Below are 22476 nucleotides of genomic sequence, written 5' to 3'. Positions count from 1 at the left end.
TTACTGTAGGTATCACAAGAGACCTGGTAAGTGGTTCTGATCTTTTGTGATCCTCTTGGATAGAGATTTCTTAATGCCAGTTGAGTGTGTGTTCTCCAGCTTCTCAAAGTTTCATAGTGAATAGTTTTCTGGAAAAGGTGCCATAACTTGTCAAGCTGCTAAATCTACAATGAGCACACTGCTAAATGCTTAGGTCAAATGTGAAGGTAATGTATCAATATGTATTTACAGGTACTGAAATACATGGTGAACATGCAGCCATGAATGAGTTCTTACTTGTGTACAGATTAGTATTTACATTTCTTTCATATGTTTAAAGTGTGTAATTTTTTTGTTTTTGTAATCCATCCTCTGCCTCAATAGGTGGAGATGACAAGTCCCTGAAATCTTCACTTGTGTGGAGAGCTTCTTTTGCAATGGAGTAATATCGTACATTTGGTCTTCTGATTATGCTTTATTTAAGGATGCAGTTTTGAAGCTGCATGTAATTAGAGTTGGGTAAGGAATATCCTATTTCATTGTCTTGCCATCAAGACTTCCACCTGAATAAAGAAAACAACATTCGCTAAAGAGGGCCCCGGTATCCCATCCCTTTGGTGTTCTTGTGGCTCCTTTATTTCAATTGGTTTTGGACATGTTCCAAGCTTCTTGTATAAGCTCTGGTTTATTATTTACTCGGTGAGCCCGCTTGACTTGCTGATTCATTTCTCCTTGTAGCAATAAATGCTGGGCCAAATCTCCCCCTTCCTGGTTGTATTGGCAAGTTCTGGCATGAATTGCCTGCTCAAACTTATCTCAGGTGGTTCAGCTATGAAGGTTAATTCCAGTCAGCACAAGATGTATTTTATGTTGGCAGTGCACTTTGGGAACCCATTGTTCTGTCAGCCTGGTGTTCCCTGTAATGCAGAAGAGGTATGGACAGGCTGTCTCTATAGGTGAAATAATTCTCATGCCCGTGGGCATTTCAACATTAAAATATCTTAGACTGCTTTGCTGAGTATTATTTTAGTTTAAGAACTTACGAAGGACAGTCGTTAATTTGTCATTCAAAATATGTGCGCTGCTAGGAGAGTCTGTCTAAAACAAGATTAGGTTATCAGAGGGTTGGCTTGTGTGATAAGCTTCCTGGTTGTCACATGGACAGAACTGGATATTCTAAGGAAAACAGTGTTCATCCTGACTACATCTAGGCAAGTTTGTTTAATTCTGTGTAAAGGCTACATATTGGGAAATTCTCTCTCGCATTGCATAAGCAGTTCTTGAACCCAATTTGTCAGTTCAGCAACTAGGAAGTAGAAAACTTTTACAGTGCCGTAAGCATGTGTGGTGGTTTCAGAGGAAAAGTATGCAGAGAATAATTCTAACTTCTTTAACTAGCATGGCACATTCTGGCTTCCTCTTCCTCTTTCCTTTCTCCTTTGCCAGCTACATTGTTCGGTGGAGGTAGAATTAAGTGCTAACTAATACTTGCAAGCAAATTTCCTTTTGACAGTTGTCTTTGAAGGTCTTGGCCAACTGAGTGTGCTGGTTCAGGAATGGCTGTGCCTATTTCATCAGTAAAGATGTGGCTTCTTTTGCTCACAGACATCATTGACTATTTCCTCCTTTTTTGTTTGTTGTTCCTCCCCACGCCCCCGGATTTTTTATTAATAGTGTAATTGTGTCTGTTATAATACAAAAATATTTTCTTGCCAATGGGAAGAAATGATGGTGAGGCAGAAATGCCTTCTAAAATGCTTTACTTCCAATGATGTCTTAAGCAACTGTGGGGAGCTGTAGTGGAAGTGCCGTACGTAGTTTTCGTGCCAAAATACTTCCTTTTATATGAAGTACGAGTTGTACAAGTTTACAAATTTTATTGCACAAGTTTATATGAGGTATGGATTTCTTCCACTTGTTACTATGTCTAGAGGATCATACAGCAGTGGTGTGGAGAGCTTCTCAGACTGATGTATTACAGGACTCCACATCAGTGTGAGAAATATTGGTCATTGCTAAAGAAGAGCAGAAAATGGAGAAGGCTAATTTGCAGCTAGCCAGTCTGCAGTAAGTTCAGACCAAAGAAGCCTTGTAACACAGAAAGCAAGAAGAATGTGTTACTTCTAATTTGTAGGGAAGGGGTAGTATGGGAAGAGTGCTATTTATTTGGGAATATCCGACTACCATCAAGTTGTTATCCTGCAGATTTCATGTCCATAAAGATCTTTAGCTATCCAAGACAAACTTGGATGCAGACAAACTCTCATTCTGAGGGAATTTGCACCAAGACAATTGGAAGACAGTAATGTATAAACAAACGAAAGGCAGGTGCACAGTGTTTTGGGAGGTCGAGGTGGTTTTCTGACATTTCTCCTCCTGATGAGCCACTGAAGACAAAGGCAGATGATACCTAGTGAGCTAGATCACTTTTAAGTGGTGCAAAAGGGGTGGGTTTTCCTACTATGAAGCAGTAGCTTGGTTTTAGGGCAAAAAGAGATGACAGATTTTTCTCCTAAGAGAGTAACTTGAAGTGAACATCAGTTACAGCAGAGAAGGCAAATAGGCTAGCTAATAAAATGTGTGTAGAAAGAAAAAACAAACTTAATTTTAATATAAAACCCAGATATTGGAAATACCACTCATCAGGGACTGGTGAATAATTCTAAGGATCTTTACAAAGAAGGAAGTGTTAGGTACTCAGTTTGGAAGGGAAAAAGAAAGCTTATGGTTGATCTGTTTAGTTTCATTGGCCCTGGGTAGGAAGTGTGATGTGTTTGATGGTTAAAATAGCTGCCTATAATTTAGGAAGGGCAAAGTAAGGGAAAAGGATAGTGTTGTTTTGAGTAAAATAGCTTTACCTACTTATTTTTTTACTTTTGAGAACTGAAAAAGAAATAATACTGGTTAATTGGTATTCTCTCTGGTAAGCCACAGCATAAATAGCTTGCTATGGACCATCAAATTGCAGTCACGTACAGGATGACTAACTCCGTAAGTACATGAAACTTAATTTTTATGTGCAGGTGGTCTTGTACTGCTAATACTAAAATAATCATCAAAAAAGATGATGGATGCGATATTCTTAGAAGTCAGTGTAGAAGGATTTGGAGTCGCACCTGACATTTAAGGAGCCAAGTAACCAATTGTGGATTTCAAGTCTCTGTGTTTGATAAAGTATAAATGACTATGAATTGATTTTGATTGTACATAATATAAAGTTTAATCAGCAGCATTTGTTTGATCCTTTTTAAAAAGAGCACTTGAAAGCCATTCGGCCAAATAATCAGTATAGAAATTCCTTTTCTACTCCAGTTTTAAAGGGAAATGGGTTAAAGAATGTTTCACTAGGTGCTTAGAAAACAACAAATCTAAAACAGGGTTGTGTCATAGTAGTGAAAAATGTCCATCTCCTAATTAAATGGAGGGGAAGAAAACTACAGCAATGAGTTATGGGTTAGAAGCTAAAGATTGGAGAAAGTGAGGGATGCTGATAGTCCACTTAAAATATATTTGATGCTAATAGGAGGGCCACTAAGGTGCTTGAGAATGAGATAAAATATATCAACCCCTTTGTTTTTTTATATACTTAACAGATATGTTTCAGTTGCTTGGCAAAATAGGAGGCTTTCATAATTGAGAAAATTGGTAAGAACTTGATAATCAAACTGATTCCTTTGCAGGCTTGCTTAACAGACAAGTGGCTCACTTTTTAAATTTCTTGATCATTCAGGAAATTATTAGATTATAATCCTATAATTAATTTGGTTCAACCTGGTGGTGAGTTAGAGGATTCATATTTTCCCCAGTATATCATGTGAAATAATGTTCTTATGCTCCCTTCTGCCCCTTGAACTAGTTGCATATGTGAGAAAGGAGCACTACTTATCTTTTGTATATAACTGTTACTGCTTGGTCTGCCTCTCATTCTTAGCTAGATGAAGAAGCTTCTGTGATCTTTTTGCTGGTACCAGGCTACATAGAACACAAGCAATTCTCTTGCTCAGTTTAGATGCTTATATGGCTGCTGATGGTCCTTCATTCTTTCCCTGCCTTTTGTGCTAAAACACAGGCTTCAAGTAAAAGGTATTCCAGATTTATTCTAAATCTCTATTCAGTTAGATGTGTTCATTTGTTTAGGAGCTGAAATACTTCCCCTCTAATCCAGAGGAAAAGCTCTCTGAAAGTTTGGATCTGCTCAAGTGGGTCCAGAGGAGGGCCGCAAAGATGATCAGGGGGCTGGAGCACCTCTTCTACGAGGAAAGGCTGAGAGTTGGGGATGTTCAGCCTGAAGAAGGGAAGGCTCCAGGGAGACTTTATTGCCGCCTTGCAGTACTTACAGGGGTTTAGCAGAAAGTCGGGGAGGGACTCTGTATTGGGGAGTGTAGTGATATGATGAGGGTTAATGATTTTAAACTGAAAGAAGTAGGTTTAGATAGATATTGGGAAGAAACTCTTCATTGTGAGGGGGGTAAGGCAGTGGAACAGGTTTCCCAGAGAAGCTGTGGATATCCCCTCCCTGGAAGTATTCAAGGCCAGGTTGGATGGGTCTTTGAGCCACCTGGTCTAGTGGAAGGTGCCCCTGGCCATGGCAGGGGGGTTGGAACTAGATGATCTCTAATGTCCCTTCCCACCCAGACCATTCTGTGAAAGCATAAGGGTAGTTTCTACAATTGTAACTGAGTGAATTGGAGCATGAGGGCAAAACCACCTTCATTCAGATATCAAGGAAATTGCTCAACTACTGCCTTTGTCATTGTTCTCAGCTCAAATCAAGGCAGAATTGTGGACCAGTTCCCAGTTTGTTGTTGTTCTTGTTATACTGGAAGACTAAGTCAGGACTTAGTGGATTTCTGCTCTTGAAGTTTATGTTCTTATTAATCTTTATTTGCAGTTTTGCTTGCTGCTTTTTGGGACAGTGAAGAAATAGATCAGGGAGATCTCTGCTTTAAACTTCATAGTTAGAAAGCCTAAATGCTTGTACCTGCATAACTCTACTGGTTTTTATTATGCCTATGTTGGTAGAGATATAACATGTAATGCATTTTAATCTGTTTTAGAGCAGGATGGGTAAAATAAAATTTTTCCGCCAAACGGTAGGATCACCCTTTGATGTGACCTGAAGGAGTTTAGTAAGCAAACTGGAATCACCTCTCATGTTTCAACACAGGTGAGGGATAGAAAACAGATTGTATGTCTTCCAGGGCAGGTTAAGGTGACCTAGATGGATAGAAGAGCACATGATGTGGGGGCAATGGGGTGAGAAGTATTGGTTAGCTTGATGAGCAATGATACTTGCACATCTCGAGCCTGGTAATTGTCAGGATTTTATTTTTTAAGCATTATTGTGAAAGTGAGAGGTAAGGAAGATAATGAAAGAATTAATAGTGAATTAATTTTAAATATCTGTGTGGGGATGCTGTCAAATGTTGTTTTGCAAAACTGATGATAGTGATAGAAGCTAACTTTATTGACTGACCAGGAGTCTCCAGCTTGATTTTGAATGAGAAAATACTTTGGAAAAATGAGTGAAAATAAGCTGTGTATCTCTTTAATAGAGAAATGGGAAAATAGGGGTACTTAGACTGGCAACAGTCAAGCAGTATCTTAGAAATTATTTTTGTAGTAAGTGGTGCAAGTTTGTGTGGTTAAGGTTTTGTTTTGGGTGTTTGCGGCAGGCAGGAAGTTGTGACTATGGGAATTCAAGGGAGATACAACTGAGGGGAGTTGTGGATCAGAGTAATGAGTAGGATACTGGTGCTTTCCACCAAAGTAAGCAAAGCATGTGATCCAAACAGTTGTTGGTGGTGGTTCACGTTAAGTTCTGGTTTTATATGCACTGAATTTAAGTAGGCAATCCCCAGAGCTGCTCATCATCTGGAGCTTTTCTGTGAGATGGAAGAGTGTCAGGGCTTACTGTAGTGTTAGGAAGGTGGGGGAAGCAACTAGGGGTAGGAAGGAACATACTGAAGAAGAGTGGAGAAGAATGGGCTAACTAACTGCACAAGAAATCACAATGGAATGGAGGAGGAAGCAAGAGAGATGACTCTTGAGGGGCTCTCACCTTTATTGAGGACTTTCTCATTGAAGGATCACCTGTAGAGCAATACTAGGTCTCTGAGAACCTGTGGACCGATAGGAGATGTTAGCAACCCAACCAAGTTTTTCTTTTCCCTTTTGTATCTCTTCCCTTATTTTCCTTTTTATTACTATACCTCTTTAAGAGATAAAATTTTGACTGAGAGTAAAGGCTCCTCTTTTAAATTTCCCTCCTTTTGAAGCACGTCAGCTGTAGTTTTCTTTACATGTGCATTTAAAGCAAACAATAACTGATTGGAGATAGAGATGTGGTTTCTATATGGAGCAATTACCCAGGCATTTTTAAACATAATCTTGCTAGATATAAGACTCATCAGTGTTAAACTAGTGGGTGTTAGATAAATAGGTTACACTCTGTCTCAGTGATTGCTATTTTGGGTTTATATACTGGCCTGCCAGGTCTAACTGAAGCTGTCGAGAATGATTCTTTTGAACTGGAGTGCTAATAGCGCTACTACTGTCTAACTGCGAGCGCTCATTGTGGTCTCTGTTCTTATAGATCATGCTGTTAGCATTTATTCTCAGCCTAGTCTCTTATTGGTGTGAACAGCAGACAACCATTAACTTCAAATGCATTATTTTCTTTATCTGTAGTGTTTTATGGGAAGACTGGACTATGTGCATTGTCATAGAGCGCATGTATTAAAACTGTGTTGAATGATTTTATCCATGACATTATCAGTCTGTCTCAGTTCTGATCCCTTAATGGTATTAAAATGAAAGCTGGTGTCTAAAATGGAATTAGTCCATTAATCTCACTACTCATCTTTACTACTGAGAGTTTTCCATACTAGAAAAAAATTTTATTTTCTTCTGTTAACAAGGATGATTGACATGTTAAAAATCAACCTGTTAACAGGTTGATTTTTTTCAGCTGCAGTGTCTTATTGCTAGAGAGAATATTGCATAGACATGTCATCTAATGCAGTTTAATAAATGTCTGTCCTTCTAAGAGTTTCGAATTCAGTAAACTGCAGGTAAACAGGTGATTTGCTTTATTGGTATGAAAGCTTTAAATACAGTCTTAGTTATTTTGTCCATATCTTATATTGGCTTGTTGGAGAAGATCTGGAAGATCCAGAAGAATTGATTTCAGGTTAAACAGACGTTTTTAGAGCTCACATCTGATTTGTTTCCTTCTTTACTTATAAGTGAGAATGGAGCTGTATCTAAAACCCCAAAACCTCCATTGTTTGGCTGTCAAATTTAATAATGCATTTTATGTATTACTGGAAGATACTGTGAACTGGAATGGGCAATTGCAGTAAAAAGGATTTTAGAAAATATAATCTTCAAAATGCATTTTAGGGCATGCAGTGTCATAGCACTTCTATCAATGTATGAAGAGCACATTCCTCCAGGGATTGTATTTCTCCAAGATGACCTTTCAAAGAATGAGAAATGGGGAATGGTGAGAAACCTTCTGGTGATTTGCAGACTGCACAGAAATAGCAGTTTCTGCATGTTACACTTATGCTGTGTTAGTTTAGATTGTTTAATAAAAAAACATTAAGAATCGATGCAAAACAACCCTCACTCCCCTCACTCTAACCTCATTATTGGAGGGAGCACAGCAAACTCATATCCTGTTCTTTTCCAGACACTGCCACCTTCTACCCAGGGTTTTAAATGACAACTGTTTGGTTTTTTTTTTTTTGATTCAGAAGCTCTCTCTGCATTGGTTACTTGAAGTTCAATCTGCAGAGGTTTGGGTTTTTTTGACAGAAAAAACTAGGACTATTTTCCAATCAGTTGAATTTAGCATATTAATTTCCTTAAATTTTCTTGTGACCTGGAGATTAATTACCTTGCAGGTCTGCAATTTCAAATGATAGAAATCTTTGTTACCTTTGTTACCTTAACAAACCGTTTGCCTTTTAGTTCAGGTAGCTTGTGGTCCTAGATTATTCTTGTGTGTTAGGATTATTATCCTGTTACATAAAAATCCAGGAGTATTTTATAGCTCCATTCTATCCATGAAACAAATCACTTCTAGAACAGTATTTGCAGAATGTATATTAGCCTGCAACAGGGGTTTGGGTAGCTTTAAATTGGGTGGTAAAAAGTGACAGTCTGCTCCTTCATCATTGATTCTCAGGTGCAGGTAGTGAGGAGATCTGACAGCAAGCCAAGGCTTAGTGTTTAGAAATTGGCTCAAACCATGAGATTAAGCAGCAGCATTAGTCTTTTCAAGAGTAATGTGATAATGTCATGGAGAAACAGATCATACCTCAGTGGCAGATGGCGCATGCCTATGTGAAGTGTAATAGAGTAAAAAATACATTCTGGTTTGATGTTGAATATGCTTAGTACAATTTGTAGCTGTTGCATTTAGTTATGAATTTAATACATATTCAAACAGGAAATGTCAATTTCCAGTAAGACACCTGTTCAATTGTTCCCAGCTTACTAAAAAGTTTTAATTCCAAATACTTGCCTTGAGAGTATATCCCTTTTTCAATCAGTGCATTTAAAAAAATTCATATCTCTGATTCTGCTTTATTCCTGCTCCACTACCCAATTCCTCTTTCAAATATAGAAGTGTGTTATTTCTCCTGGTGGCTTCCTTTGTTGTTGTTTAGAGAGCACTGACATTCAAGAATTAATCTTCATAATCGGCATATTGGGTGAGTTATTCGTACATTGTTATGATAGTAAATTGATGTGCACAATAATTGGCAGTTGAAGCTATAAAAAGTATCTGACAGTTCTTTTTCTTTAAACCTGCTCAAATATGCAATAGCATTCTAATATTTTTGTATTGCTTTGTATGTTAAGAGCACAGCTGAGGTTAATTTCATTCATAGCTATGAATATTTAGCAGTTTCACAAGCAAGTTCTCAGATTACTGATAGTATCTGTAGTCAAATTGGTCAGTGATGTCTCCTAATTCAACTTTGTAAAGCAGTGAGGAATAAAATAAATGTAGAAGGAAGGAAGAGGTTCATAATAGGAATTGTTAATTTGAAAGTTCTGCCCATACATAAGTGTGGAAAACTATGTCTAAAAATAGGTTTAAGTGTTGCTCAACTAGTGCTGTTCACCTCTGCCCTGGAAGGAAAAGGAACTCAGGAATTTACATACCCTAACAATGACTTGGCTGGTAGCATGAGATCTATAATTAAGGGTATAATTATAGCAACTGTTTGCTATTGTTTTCCACCTTTTTTTAAACAACTTTAATTTGAAGTCTCCATTATGCTATAAAACTGTGTTTCTGAAATATGGGGAATGTAAAACATTAATCAAATTCCTAATACCTATTTTCTAACCTATGTCAAAAAGCTACTAGGTGGTTATTGATTCTAAAAATACAGTTATTTATGCATAATTTGATAAATTCAAAGCTAAAGCCGTATCTGGTTAACAGCTCAAACTGGGTTGCAGAATCGCCTGGACTAGCCAGTAGCAATTAAAGGTCACAGGCACAAGACAAATTCGTGCATTAAGAGTGCTACAGACATTCACAGAATATGTAAAATTTGCAGTCTGAATTCTGCCTGTGCCTAGGTTTCTGCTGCAGCACGTATCAACAGCCTTTTGTATTGTAATAATCTGAAACAGCTCTGGGATCCAATTTTGTGTGTAAGCTGTGGCGTAACTGACAAAAGTGCCTGATATAAGAGGTATGTTGAGAGTGCATCTGTCTGCATAGGCTTTAAATGGAGAGAAATAGATCACAGAATCACAGGTTGGAAGGGACCTCAGGGATCATCTAGTCCAACCTTTCTAGGAAGAGCAGAATCTAAGCAAGATGGCCCAGCACCCTGTCCAGACGACTCTATTTTTCTTATTAGTGGGGTATAAGTAATAGGTTATTAATTTGGGGTGTTGGAAACATAAATGTTGTCCAAGAGGATTTGAATCTCAGGCATTTGTATTTTAGGACAGGAGTGCACACTCTGTGACCACGATGGGGTCATTCAGATGGATGACTCATCCTGGGACTTGTTTGAGTAAGTTTCACAAGTTGCTATTGTAAAATTCAGTATACAGTTAAATTATTGCGCTCAATCTTTGCCAAAGGTTCTTATTCTCCCTGCTTTCTTTTTCATGCTTGGTAGTAATACGCACGTGAGTATCTAGATTACTTCTGTCTTCCTCATACTAAGTAGTTAACAGGTCATCTGTGTTAGTGAGTGAGCATCTACTTAATGCAATTTTTAGCCAATCACTCCTTGCTCATAGAAGTGTGGGTGTTAGGTGCCACCAGCAGTTTATACACGCCCATGGTCCCTGTAAGACATGGTGCCCAACAGGACAAGGGGCAATGGGCTCAAGCTGGAACATAGGAAGTTCCACCTCAATATGAGAAAAAACTTCTTTCCTGTGAGGGTGACAGAGCAGTGGAACAGGCTGCCCAGGGATGTTGTGGAGTCTCCTTCCCTGGAGACATTAAAACCTGTCTGGACACGGTCCTGTGCCCCCTGCTCTAGGTGTGCCTGCTCCAGCAGGGGGGTTGGACAAGATGATGTCCAGAGGTCCCTTCCAACCCCTGCCATTCTGTGATTCTGTGATTTCTTCAGTACTGCACAAATAAAAATAAATCTGTGCCTCCCTAAAGTATGTCGACATCTAATAAAAGAACTGGGTTTGATGAAGTAGAGGAAGAAAAAGAGTTCATCTGATGAATGGCAGTAGGGAAAAAGAGAGAAGGGTCATAATAATATCATACAAGTTTGATCTAAATTAAATAGGCGGTTAACTTTTTCTTTCTCGAAATGGTGCTGTACATTCTGGTGTAGTTTAATGTGTGGGTATGACTAAGTTTCATGTTTTTACTTACAAATCTTACTACTGAATAAATTGGTATATTCAGTGCCAGGTATTATTATTATTTTAGGCTTTTATTTCCCAAACTTCCCACATTCCTCTTCTTTCCCATCATCAGTCTCTTGTGCTGCTGTGAAAGAAGGCTGAGGTCTGAGCACATTTGCTGTTGCTACTAATAATAGATCTGAAAAAGCTCTGATCATTTGAAGCTGTCACTGTCTAGGATCCATGTCCTGATGGGAAACTCTCAAGAATCAGGGTGGGGTGGGGAAAGGGTGAAATGGAAGGGGACGCATAGGAGCAAAAGGTGAGGGCACCAGATCTAAATAGTTTTCTCATGGATTGGCAACCTCTCTTGTTATCTTGAGTGCTCATGTCACGTTGTTTGTGGTGCTAATTAGCCTCCTCATGTGACATAGGTATGTCCAGTCCTCTCTAAAGTTGTCAGTTCTGTAGGAGCAGTGGAGATCCTTGAAATAGCTGAAGCTTGGGTGAGAGTTCTCATAACTTGCAAGAATGTGGTTTTTTTGCTTTTTCTTTCTAATTCCTAGTTGTGTCAAGTTGGATTCTTTGCGTTAGAACTAATGACAAAGCTTCTTCAGGCTTAACTAGACCTTGGTGTGTAGCTTGGCACAGCTACTCACTTCTAGTCAGTGAGTTAGCACAAATGTCACTTAGAGAAAAGTAACTTGGTAAAGAATTGTGACAGTGCATGGGATGCATACTCTTGCTGTTCTGAGACCTGGTTTGGTGGTCCCTAAGCATGGTCTATGAGGTGACGGTAAGTGGTCTAGGAAGCCGTGTCTGCTTGATCGAAGATCTTGGGAAGTTTTCTGTTGTGCATGATTGGTTTCTTGTTTTCTGAAGTTCAGATACAGCTGTATTGTGTACTTCAGAGATGAGAAATTGATGTGAAAATAGATCACTAAATCTGTTTATTTTGCATTAAAAATGCCTATATTAAATGAATACAGTGGTTAAGGATGCCAGGTATATTAATATTTCAAATGCTTCATTTTATAGTTTTCATAAAACTCTTAATTTTTAGCATTACGTGTGGACATTAATCAGTGTATTGTCTCTATTTTCTATGTTTTTATTCCTGGTTATTGGAGCTAATATAATGGCATCAGAGTAACAGAGCCAGTAAACATCAGTAAAGCCTTAAGCGGAATTATTTGCAACAGTATACAATAAGAATTTAATCTTCCTCACTTTTACTGTCCTGCAAAGCACCCTTTATTTATAGAAATTAATAATTTGCAAGTCTGTGAACACTGGATCTACTCGGAATGTATTTGTTACCTTTGGTAAAGTAGAAATAATTTCCAATTCAGGAGTGATTTATCTGATATTGTTTCTGTCCATTGATGTAAGCGATCTTGGTTCTATAAAGGGATTTTCCTGATACTTTTATTTTCATGTTAGGAACGGATACGGGAATTACTGTGAGATTAAGCATTGTATATAATGAATTCATGAATGATTGAATCAAAGTGTGATTATTCAGCTGCTTTGCTAAGACTTGGAAAAAGAGTATCTCAAATAGCAATTACATTCACTAGATAATTTTTCTAGAGTGGAGGCACAGAAACGTGGATCTCTATGGTTCACGGAGAGCACTAAATCTAACTTTGTCCCCTGGAAATGTTTTCAAATAAGCCAGCTGACCTGTTTCCTTTTGTACATCTGACATTGACCTTAACTCAAAAAGTAGCTTTTGACTTTGTTGGATCTAATGTTGGCCCTAATGCGGTAGTATTGTTGGTGGGTTGGACCGTGTGAGCTGGGGAGGTGCCTTTCAACTTCCGTTATTCTGCAGTTCTAATTACTTGGGGTAAACAGTGGAAAATAGTGCTTTATCTTGCTGCTTTTAGGGGGAATATTGGGTTTAAGGGTAGTTTAAAAGGCACAAAGTGACTACTTATCTGCAACAGCCTTCTGATGGTGTTGTAGATATAATTATTCATGCTTGATAACATTTTATTCTTATTATAGAAGAACTTTTCAGAGCATACATGCTGAGGCTTATGCTTTGAGAAACATGCATCTTGATGTATATGATTCCTTGAAGTTTTAAAAGTTGAGAAACTCCTCCCATCCAGCTCATGTACATTATAGCTGTTTTTCACTGGTGAGATCAAACTCAGCCATATTGGTCATCTCTGCACTAATTGCACTACTATAAAGGGAGATTTTGACCCCCAGGCAGTTTTTTTCTACATCTAGGTATGTTTATTTTGTTGCAAAACCATGCTTTGCACTCAGACTTACACAGAGTTTTTGCAGATATATCCACACAGGTAAGAGAAATAATTTAGAAATAGTTTCTTTAAAAAAAAAAATTGAGGTCAAATTTGCAATCTTCACGTATGCCTTGGAAGACCCTTCTTTGACCAGCTTCCCCCAGGGAAAGGAACCAACAACAAAATTCAGCATATCTGATTTATCTGTGTATGTGCAGGTATGAATGTATTTCCTGAACTGTCTTGTCTAAAAGTGCTGTTAGGGTATTGTAAGTAATGAACAAAGTTACATTTTGCTAGCCTATAGGCATTTCATTCACTCAAGATAATCAGAAATAACTCTAATAGAACTGTAGATACTCTGGCAAAACAATTAAACTCTTGCTGTATGAATTGTATTTTAATATTAAGTTAGCCAGTCAGGGACCTGTAAAAGTGCCTTTTCCATTCCATTGTTGTTGATAAGCATACCCATATCCCTTGGTAGGAACACTCCTCAACTGCACGTCCCCTGCAGTATACCAACAGTGTTGCCAAATACAGATTATTTTGGGGCATACTGGAAGCAAATGTGAATCTTTATGTGCTCGCTGAGAATATGCCATCAGCTGCCCTCTTCCTGCATTGAAAGATTCTGGTTGTAAACAGCTGCAATAGCATTGGTACTAGGAGGTAACAAATGCTCAAGTAGGTCAGTCTCATGCTGCTTAAGGTAATGTATCATAATTAACATCTTGGACTCCTCCACCCAAGACCAGTGGAAAAACAGTGCTGCTCCTGAAGCTTGTCAGGTTTTTGTCAATGAGACAATCCATGCAGCAGAGATTGTTTCCTTGCTTCACTCTAAATGTCTAGGTGTTGTTCAGAGGCTGAAGTAACAAGAGACAGCAAGATGTGGTGACAGCATCTGTTTCCAGGAAAAACAAGACTCACTCTTTCTTGAGAATGGTCTCTGAATCGTTTGGTCCTCCCCTCTTGCCCTGCCCTGTTCCACAGTGTGCGAATCGAAGATTAACTAAACTGTCTGTGGTCTACAGACCTTCTTACTTTGTGTGACGTGTCTGTTTGATTTCAAAAGGTATGCTATCCAGAGAAATATTTTGCCAGCTGTGTTAATCTCTTATTTTCTCAATCAAGATCTTATGTTATTCTTTTTTTCAAATCTAGCTCGCTGTAAGGCATGCATTTCTCACCTATGTAGCAGGTTGTGATTGAATATGAGTCTTGCCAGTAACCACTGACAGTAGAACTTCTATACACATCTATATATACTCCCCTGATACCCATAACCAGAATATTAGGTAGCCTTGTGCAGGCAAAACCTGCTTCACTGAGGACAGTTATACTGATTGTGCTAACATCTGCACTTCCTTGGTCTGCTTCAGAACCCCTCATCTTCCTGGTCCCAGTTCCAAAAGGAAAAAACGTAACTCATCTCATTGCCCTAAAATTATTCTTGGATAACAAGATGGATTTTAGTACTGCAGTATGGGATCTATTTCTACTTAATGTGGAGGATGGTTGTCATGGGCTGAAGGTTGCTTGAAATGTCTCTGAAGCAAGCAATTTTTAAGGTATTTCTTTCCAACCCTTCCTTAAATCAAGAGCGTAAGTGCTGTGATTTCCCTGCCCTCCTTCATTGCCATTTAGTGCACTGAACTATACCCTGTTTCCTGATCTGTTATGTGAAAGTTTGCCACTAGTGTTCTGGTGCATTAATACCTGTTCAAAGTGCTCCAGTAAGCAATGGAAAGAACGATGAGGATTTGAGGTGATATGTATTTGTGTGAGAATTACAGTAAGAAAGATCTTTACAGATTCAGTTGCAGGCCTTGCTTGTCTAAAGCCAGTGGTAAGCTGGAACTGAAATGCTTAGAGATGTGAGCGTCTTCCAGGGTACAGCGAAGTGATCAGAACAGCTGCACTGGAGCAGATGGGCAGTCCACCTGGTGAGCGTTTTTTAGCAGCAGTTGTGTTATACCCAAGGAAGAGTAAGAACAGGATGAATGCGTGTGGTAAGTTCCCCCAGGTACCTTCCACATACTTAAGCTGAGGGCTAGGGCTCATCCACTGTGTGTTTTTGGTTGGAGGAATCTGACAGATACTGAGACTCGCTCTCTGATGTGTTTATATTATATGCTAGAATAGGGGTAAATAGGATTTCATTAGGTGTTTTTACCTTGAGGGTAATTTGTCACTAGTCATCTCAGTTACCATTTCTGCAAAATAAGCAGGAGAGTGGTGATCTGAGCTAATTTGACGTCCTGGAGCGTGGTTGCTTTGGGCTCCTCCGAATACCTTGGTTTGTTTTCTTTAGCAGATTGATGTGCTTTCCTGAAAATGACCTGGCAATGTGAATGTGTGGAAGCCTGAAGAGCTCCTGCTGTTGAAAGAGTGCTTGTAGTTGTAGTTACAGCACACTCTTAGCTGTCCTCTTCTGGTCAGGGCTTAAGGCTATCTGATTCAATCTTAGTTTCAACTGACATTAAGGTAATACCGGTTGCAGGGAGTTGATTGTTCTTGTCTGATTCTGTAACTGCTGTCTTCTGTTTGGTGTGTTGCTGCTTAATCTCCGAAGCAGAATGACCTGAAGTATCCAGGTGGTGGTGTGCATTCTTCCTTCCATGCACACGCATCCCACTTTCTGTATTATATCCTCTGGATAGTTGTGATTTGATGAGCTCCTTGTGCTTGGCTTGGAAATCTGCAAACAGTTCGTGATTTGGTAATGGCTCCCTACCAGTGGATTTCATTCTTATGGGCATTTCAACAGAGACACCCTAACAGGTGTCAGGAAATGATGCAAGAGTAATCCCTTTTTGTTTATTGTTTTTGCGATGATTATGAGGCTAGCTATTTCTTTGATTATTTTTTCTAGTCTGAATGTTCTGCTGGCAAAGTCTTGCCTTTATGCCTTTTTCTTTCCAAGAGGCACAATCACCTGACTGTCCTGCTGTCAGATCCAGCCCTGCACTGTCGTATTCTCTAGATTAATTTTCCTTATTCCAGCAGAGCTGTTGCAGACCTGCATTTTTTTGTTTTGGAGCTTGTGTATAGTGCCTCTGAATACCTTTTGTAAAGATTAGTTTTTCAGGAGGCGCAAGACACTGTGGGAAAGGAAAGAAGCATGCAGCCCTGGCAGTGTGGCAAAGTCTCTCCTAAGACCCCAGGCTTCAGAATCTGGTTTGATCCTTGCTGTCTTTCTTGATCTTTTTAATTGTCGAGTGCTGCACTTCTGTATCCTGAGACTGGCTAAACTGATAGAGGCTTTTTTTAATCAGGAAACTTGAAAGATTTGAGGCTTCCACGATATTTGCATGTACTGGTTCTCCTTCTATTGAGAATAAATACATAGATTTATGCAGTATAGCGCATTGGAGTCCATTTGGTATGAATGCAGATTCTGGCACCAGTGACTCCTGAATGAGGAATGGAGAATGCAGTATGAAAGTTGGTTATAGCACAGTCCTGCTGTGACAATCCTGACTTCCTTAGGGTTCATCATCCTGTGATTGTACTGTTGCTTGCTTCTTAACCCAAACTAAGGAACTTTACATTATTCCTGGAACAATTTTGATTTTTAAATCTGTTTTAGGATTTTCTTTGAGGACACATTTATAATTATTTTATGATGGGCTGATTCTGCTTCTTGTTGAAAATAAATGAAACATAGTTCATTCAAAGGATTTACCTATAAATAGAAGCTACTACCTGTGTTCCTCACAATTCAATTTTTTCCTAGGTACTACAAATTTGACAGATTATCCTCTGCCTGATTCAGCTTCCTAGCTGTTCTATACAACTTGATGCCCAGTTAAGATGATCTGTCTGACCATAGTGACATTTGATTCCTCTGAAGATATGTTCTACTTCTGTCTTTGGAGGCAAAATTTATTGTTTCCTTAGGCCCAGACACTAATTTTGAATGCATTCAGTTGAATGCGCTGAATGTTTTTGTTTATAATTATTCTACTTTAGTGAAGATAGCGTCAGTGATCTGATATGCCTTATTAAATATTTTGCAACTTTCTAAAATAATCCTAAAGTTAATGGTATAAGTGTTCTCTTTTTGTGTTCTGTTAACTTGATATCTTTCTTTAACTTGCTGTAGAATTGTGTGAAATAGGTGTCTAACGTAAGAGTTTAATAATTTAATACAGTAGTTAAAATGAAGTAGAAATGAAAGAAATTTGTAGACAGAATGCTATAAAATAAAAATTAAAGTAGAATAAAAAACAATGTTTTATGCTACGTTACACACACAAAATAATCTCCCCCAGAAGTGTGTATGTAATTTTTACTGTCTTGAAAGTCTTTCAAGTTCTCTGAAATCCTAAAGCTACTATTCACACACACGTACAGCGTTTCTTTTTAAAAATAAAACCAAAACTCTGAAAGCAAAATAAATATCAAATACAATAAAACATCAGTTCTTATCTAGTAGGGATAGGGGTGACTAAAATATTTGTACCTTTGTCTTAAACAGAATGTTGGCTTCGAAAGCTCAGGGAAGAAGCAGAAGGGAGAAGGAAGAAACACAGTGGTAAGTAAATTATTTTTCTGTCCTCTGAACCAACTGCACAATATATTAAAATAGAAATCCTCTTTATTCATATGTTGTAATAATGCACTTGAATTTTATTCTGCATCATCTCTCATGTTGTTCTGAAGGCAATTTTTTTTAGTTACAAATACCTGTTGAAGAGCAAAGTGAATGATATGTATTTACATGTAGTTGTGCACATATATAGAAAGGGGAATATATGGGAAACTGAGGTGCAGGAAAATATTTCTGTTTTAAAGCTCCGTGTTCATTATTAAGCGTTTTGGCTTGTGGAGCTTCAGCATTTCATGCTGCTTTTTAAAGTAATTTTTTTTGTTTTTAGGAAAGGTAAGCATAATTTTTAAAAACTTGGATAAAAGTTGCTTGAAAAAATGCTTTGAATGCTTGTTGGGCCTCTTGCTGTCCTTTCTGGTTTGATGATCTAAAGCCTTGGCAAATGTTGCATCATGTAATTTCTCTCATACTGGTTATTGGTTATTATTAGTACTAGTGTTCTTTAGCTAGAGAGCATACTTAAGAACATGAAAAGTATTAAGAATCCAAATAAAGTTCAATTTTCTGTTCAGAGCTCTATGAAAAAGCTACACGTTCAGAATCAGCGTTTTTCTTTATTAAATGATGCCAGTGCAGATGGCACAAAGTTGCTTTTGCCTCATATTATAAGGATTTCTAGAGGCAAGTATTTCTCATGAATATAAAGAATACCTAATAGAATATTTTGGTTTCAGAACTTCTCTATGAATTTCTGTGGAGGAGTCATTACTGCATGCTCTGCCCTGCCCCAGCATATGACAGCAGCTTCCATCTGCTCTGATTTTATTAATAGTGCTGCTCAGGCTGTAGAAACACTAATAAATATTGACACTTCAGTGACTGGAATTTAGGGACTTACTATAAAATATCAGTTTAAAACATAGAAAAACTTCTGTATATTTTTATCTGGCATTGCTACAAACTGCGCACACTTAAGACGATAGAGGCATGTACACATGCTCACTTTTTCCAGCCTTTTGTGTAGTCTGTAAGGCTGTAGCCTTTGTGTTGTGCTTCGGCATTCTCCACTGAGCTAAGGAAGCGTGCTGTTCTGCACTGCCTCAGCTGTGCTTACTGCTCTAAAAGGTTTGTTCCTTCATATGGGCAAATGACTAGTAGTGCCCTTTCCCTTCCCCTATGCTTGTTCATCTCTCTTGACTATGTTGTTATAACTGGGGGAATTAAGACAGTATGGCTTCCTTTCTGCTTGAGTAGATGTTGACAGTGTGTGATACACAGCATTTGCTCATACAGCACCATCCAGACATAATCCCTCAAAGGACTAAACCCGAAGTATAAGTGGTTTAATATGGTATTATATCTTTTCCAGAGGCTTACCATCTCTTAGTCTGGTTACTCTGTGTATTTAATTCTCATTGTTTTCTTTGTATAGAAACTCAGGAACTTGTCCTGTTTGTTTCCATGGTTCTTTTTTACAGCAACAGTGAAAGAAAATGAAGTTATTAATGTAGAAATTAGTGGATTCTGAAAGCAAAGCAGTTCTGAAGTAGCTTGATATAGCTAGCTGTGAGTACTAGCTGTACAGTGGCTGTGATTATTTCTCCTGCACATTTAAAAAAAACCAAAAAGGGATATGGTGGTTATTTGGGGATGGGGTTCACTTCAATATCCTATTGGGATAAATATTTCATGTTCCTAGCTATTTATTAACTTAAAAGTGACAAACATGAAACCCCAAACATGTCAGTTCCATAATATAGAGGAATTCTTCAGCTGTTTGAAAACATCAGTGTATAACATCAAAATATGATGTTATTGCTTTTATAAAAAAAGCTCAGTTTTTTGAATATTCCGTGGAGGTTTATGGGGCTCCTATGGTTTCCTTCAAATGTTGGTTTGTCATAGTAGATATTCTTGAATTTATATGGCTTTTTTTCATTTGTGGAGGAGAAATGGATGAGACTGAAGCACAGTGATTTAAAAAAAATCAATTTATTTCCCTTAATGTTTTCTTAGTAACACTACAAATATGTACCCAAAGAATATGCAATCAAGTTGAACATCAGAAATGGAACTCAGATTTAATGCTAATCTCAGCAGCATTGTTAGTGTTTTACAATTAGAGACCATTCTTCAGATGAAATATTATAGAGGCACTTAACTGAACCGTTTGGCTGTCCAGGAGGAAGCCGGTTTCTACGGCTGCCTCAGAAAAAGAGCAAAAGGAAATGTGTGAGAACTAAGTTGCAGCTACCTGGGCTCTGGTTGTGTAGTGACAGGGCGTGTCTGTGTTACTGTGTGGTTATTATGTTGTGTTAATATGAAAGTTAAGTATAAAAAAAGGCCAAAGTTACAATTGTTTGGGTATCTAAACATTTTAAAAATTATTTTTGACTGGAAACTTAATATATAATTTTTCTCATCCTCTTTTTTGCTAAGGCAAGATCCATTACAGAAACACCCTTAAATTACAGATCTGTACTCTCATGTAGCTGTGCCTTACCAATGCCTTGGTTTAAGATTATAAGAATATTGAATATTACTGCATTTCAGTTAAAGGCTGTACTTGAAGTAGAATATTTTATTATGTAGGTATTTGCCAAGAGGGGTTTTGCTTCTTATCTCAGTTGAAAAATAATACTTTTATTGGTTTTGTTTTCACAAAGCCAATCTGGTTTTGTCATTGTTAAGCTTTTACCTTGATAAGGCCAAATACTGACTGCTTTGTTGAATTGCTGCCTTTTTACAGTCACAGAAATGAATAAAAATAAATAATCCAAAGATTTCTTTTTATATACTTAGGGTGAGTTTCACTTGTCATAGTAACTCTTCAGGTTTGTTTCAGCATAGGCAGTTTAGATATATTTTGAAGCTGGAAAATAACTTGCAACAAACATTTGGTTAGATGGTCTCTAGTTTCAGCAAAGTGGGAGACTGCTGTTGTTGAATCAAGAAAACGCTATTGATACCATCAACCCTGTTAAAACAGAGTAAAGAGTTTTATAAAATAGTTTGAAGAACTTCAGATACTAATTGTGTAAATGATTTCTGAATATTTTAAAGCAAAGCAAAATACAGTAAACTGAAAGAAATCTGGTTAGAATTTACTTTATAGAATACAAGAAACAGATTATTTCAGCAAAGGTCTCAAGAATTCACACCTGGCATTGATCTTCTGGGACTTAACTGAAATTATCTTGCTGCTCTGGCCCTTGGAGGTGGGTAGGTGGTTTTGTTTGAGTTTTTTGTTCTTTTAAAAAAAAAAATTACTCTTTGAGAGCTTGGAAAGTAGTTAACCCCAAGAGAAGCTTTGAGTTTTGTTACTAGCTTTGAGTTTTGTATTTCAGCAAGCTGGGAGTATTGCTGGTTTTGCTTATACCCTAGCAGCTGTTGAATCAGTTAAAGCAAATCTGATTTCTCCCCTTTCTGGTCCCTTTATTTTCTCAAAAACTGTAGCAAGCATCCTTCATATTTTTGCATTTAACAATTGGTTATTATTTACTATATTTACTAACATACATAGATTTCATAGAATACCAGGTTGGAGGGGACCTCAAGGCAAAAGCAGAGTCTAGGCAGGATGGCCCAGCACCCTGTCCAGCCAAATATTAAAAGTGTCCAATGTTGTGGGATCCACCACTTCCCTGTGGAGATTATTCCAATGGCTGGTTGTCCTCATTGTGAAAAGGGAGTCTCCATTCTCTTTGTAGCCACTCTTTAAATACCGGAATATGGTGATAGCCCCAGGGGAATTCATTCCATAGCTTTTCCAGGGTTGAATTGAGACTGATGGGCCTGTGATTTCCTGGATCCTTCTTTAATCCCTTCTTGTAGATGGGAGTGACATTAGTCTTCTAGTCTTCTGGGACATCCCCTCATCTCCACAACTTCTCAAAGATTACGGAGAGCAGCCTTGCAACAGCATCAGCCAGCTATCTTAACATCCTCGGATGAATAACATCAGGGCCTGTTGATTTGTAGGAGTCGAGCTCCTGTAAAGTGTCTCCTCCTGTTATTACCATTCGCTATCATTGTTTCCTGAGTAATACCTTTTATTTCGTTTGCTCTGAATGCTGTATGTGAGCAAGTACAGTGTGTTTTTTTTGGTGTTCCCTGCCTGTGTGAGAACATATAGCCATGGATGCAGCGGAGCATTGTTTTCATATCAGTAGCAGGGAGGCTCAGGATATAGCTTCGCATTAAAATGGTGAAATGGTTCCAGAATCCCGTTTATTTCCTATGGCTTGTTCTCTCCCCAGAGTGCAACGCTGAGGTTTGTTGATTTGTACTGGTCTGAGTGTTTGCCAGTCATAAATGACATGACCAATCCAGTTTTGCAAAAACCTTTTTTTTTTTTGCCTAGATGAGACAGAAAGAAATAGCTTGGATGAGAGGGAGGAGGAGGTAAAAATACCTTAACTTGGTGTTGTCACTAAATGGGGCTTTGACACCTCAACCAGAGAATGAATGCCAGTGCCACTTACAAAGAGGCAGTCTCTTCACAGTTCATGGTATGTCTTCATGTTTCAGCTCCTTGTCAGTGGCTATCAGGTTTGAGCCGTGCTTCCCTCTATTAAAGAGAAGAAGAAAAAGGATTACAGAGGAACAAACTTCCAAGCTAGGGTTTGCAAGGTGCTGGTTGCTGTCTGTTAAAATAAGACTTCATCATTCCCATCCAAGAGGACTAGATTGATTTTTAGGGGAAGCCTGAACCAACCCTTAGTGCCCCCTGCCCCCAGCTTCTTTACATGATTTGCTGGTGAGCAAAAGGTGCCAAGTAATTTCTGAGGTTAAAGAATGAAGGATAATTGTGTTCTTACTTTA

The 22476-nt window shown here is 38.2% G+C and overlaps 2 protein-coding genes across 15 annotated transcripts in view; one reads left to right on the top strand and one right to left on the bottom strand.

The window, feature by feature from the left end:
• The window catches only part of CENPK (centromere protein K), a 550311-nt gene that overhangs the window by 223725 nt on the left and 304110 nt on the right, over positions 1 to 22476 (bottom strand). The gene's annotated exons all lie outside the window — the stretch shown is intronic.
• The window catches only part of ERBIN (erbb2 interacting protein), a 123135-nt gene that overhangs the window by 23179 nt on the left and 77480 nt on the right, over positions 1 to 22476 (top strand). For all 14 annotated transcript variants that reach the window (XM_075078849.1, XM_075078848.1, XM_075078854.1 and 11 more), the window contains exon 2: positions 17581 to 17637. The gene's annotated coding sequence lies outside the window, so the exon portion shown is untranslated. The remainder of the gene's footprint in view (positions 1 to 17580; positions 17638 to 22476) is intronic.

The sequence above is a fragment of the Phalacrocorax aristotelis genome, chromosome Z (genome assembly GCF_949628215.1).
Source record: "Phalacrocorax aristotelis chromosome Z, bGulAri2.1, whole genome shotgun sequence".
NCBI lineage: Eukaryota > Metazoa > Chordata > Aves > Suliformes > Phalacrocoracidae > Phalacrocorax > Phalacrocorax aristotelis.
The sequence above is the reverse complement of the archived record's forward strand: the minus strand, read 5'-3'. Positions and strand labels throughout refer to the sequence as shown.